This window comes from Lactuca saligna, chromosome 5 (assembly GCF_052625555.1).
Source record: "Lactuca saligna cultivar CGN05327 chromosome 5, ASM5262555v1, whole genome shotgun sequence".
Lineage (NCBI taxonomy): Eukaryota > Viridiplantae > Streptophyta > Magnoliopsida > Asterales > Asteraceae > Lactuca > Lactuca saligna.
In genome coordinates this window covers 186,722,261-186,724,552 of record NC_136421.1, presented here as the reverse complement: position 1 = coordinate 186,724,552, position 2,292 = coordinate 186,722,261, and the positions used below count along the sequence as shown (strand labels likewise).

At 42.1% G+C, this 2,292-nt stretch overlaps 1 pseudogene; it reads right to left on the bottom strand.

The window, feature by feature from the left end:
• Positions 1-1,274: 1,274 nt before the first annotated feature.
• Positions 1,275-1,392, bottom strand: LOC144999372 (5S ribosomal RNA; annotated as a pseudogene).
• Positions 1,393-2,292: the final 900 nt, after the last annotated feature.

Sequence of the window (2,292 nt, the reverse complement as noted above, 5' to 3'; positions counted from 1 at the left end):
ATCATGAAAACCCAACTTCACTCATCGAGTTGTCTCATCAACTCGCCGAGTTACCCTTGTCCATACTCATTCAGGGAAAACCCTAGCCGACTTGTCGAGTCAGCTCATTGACTCGCCGAGTCCATTCAGCTTGTATTTTCATTCAGACGTTTTAAGGTAGATCCACCGCTCCAAACTCTAGATTTAGTCTCCTAAGGCTCGAATGTCATGTAAAGCTTCGATCTTTACGTTAATGCATGGCATATTTGCTCCATAGCGCCATTACAAGCTCCAACAAGGGTTAGATGCACAAGATCTTGTCTCTAGCTCAATAAAGCTTGGGTCTTTGGACTCACAAGACCTCCCACAATCCAGATCTGAGGTTTCAACCTCAAATCATGCTCAAGGTACTCAATGACACAAAAAGGATGGGAGAAAACCCTAGAAACTCCCTAAACCAAGATCCCATAAGGAAATGATCAAGTTAGCATCTTTTTACCTCCAACTAAAGCAAAACCTTGATGAACCTCTAAATCCAAAGCCTCCTCTATCTAAGCTTTGATGCTCCCCACTTCTCCTTCAAAAGTGCACTAATAATCAAAAGATTAGCTTCTCTCTCACTCTCTAGCTCAAGTGGACAGTTCGGGTTTATCTCAAGGATGTAAGGTGGCTGGTGAGGCGGAAATGAGGGCTTAAGGCCCTTTAAATAGGACATAAACTTGGAGATTTAGGGTTTCCTCGCACAGCGCCAACTCGGCGAGTTGGCTCTCTGACTCATCGAGTTTCTCATTAAACCCACACTACCAATCCAACCCTACTCGACAATTCATGTACACAACTCATCGAGTCACTCATTACATCCCAAAAAAATAAATATAATACATGAGAGTTGAGATGTTAAAATTCCTTCATTGTTAAACCATATAAAAGGAGAAGTGTTCAGGTAATAGTTATGAGCCATTATTATTAATAAATTAAGGAATTGGAATTTAAAGGAATTGTAATCTGTTGTATGTTTGTAAGAATCTAATGGAATAAAAATTTAAACACACAATGGAATGGAATCTCATAGTCCGTTCTGATGGGTTTTATGCATAAGAACAATTGTGCTCATACAAACCCTAATGCTTGGATCTAGGTTTCTCTATTGTACATGCTTTGAATCCAAAACTTGCAATCCTAGATCTATCATATAAAATTCGAAATAATCATCAAAAGAACAGATCTAAGTATTTACCTCTTTCAAATAGTGTAACACCCACCTCTGGCACGTATCACAATATTGTCCGCTTTGGGCCACTCGACACGAGGACTTCCCAGGGGGTCACCCATCCCGGTACTACTCCCGCCCGAGCACGCTTAACTGCAGAGTTCTTATGGGATCTGCTGCCCTCACGGCTTTAAAACGCGTTGTGATAGGGAAGGTATCTACACCCTTTATAAGTAGATGTTTCGTTCTCCTTCCAAGCCGATGTGGGATCAGAGCTAACCCACTTTCACCCCCCATTATAGGGTTCGACGTCCCTGTCGAACACATCGACCCGTGCCCTGGCTCTGATACCATTTGTAACGTCCCCCTATGATACCATTTATAATGGGGGGTGAAAGTGGGTTAGATTTGATCCCACATCGGCTTGGAAGGAGAACGAAACATTTCCTTATAAAGGGGTGTGGATACCTTCCTTGTCACAACGCGTTTTAAAGCCGTGAGGGCAGCAGATCCCATAAGAACTCTGCAGTTAAGCGTGCTCGGGCGGGAGTAGTACCAGGATGGGTGACCCCCTGGGAAGTCCTCGTGCCGAGTGGCCCAAAGCGGACAATATTGTGATACGTGCCAGAGGGGGGTGTTACAAATAGCTTGAAATTCTTGTAGTCTTCTTGATCTTGAGCTTAGAGTCACAATTGGAACTCTTCTAACGGTTCACAAAACCCACAAGCAAGAAGGAAATATGAGAGAGGGTGAGAGATGCTAAAATCGGCCCTAGGGTTCTCTTAGAATCAAGTGTAGCTAATTTTCATAGCCAAGGGGTCATATTTATACTGTAGGCTGTTAGGGTTTCAGTCTAAACCCTAATGGATAGCTTAGCCACCAAGCAGCCTATGGAACCTTTTGGAATAAGGCCTTGGATGAAAATATGATGGATCCCCATCATAATTTCGTTCCCCCTTTAGTCCATTAGGTTTCCTTATCCCAAAACTTAACTATCATACATTTGACAGTTTATGCCCCTTTATTTAGTTAATCTCTTTTAGCCACCAAATTAATTCTTAATTAATTTATGATGAATACTAATTAAATAAATATGATTTCTC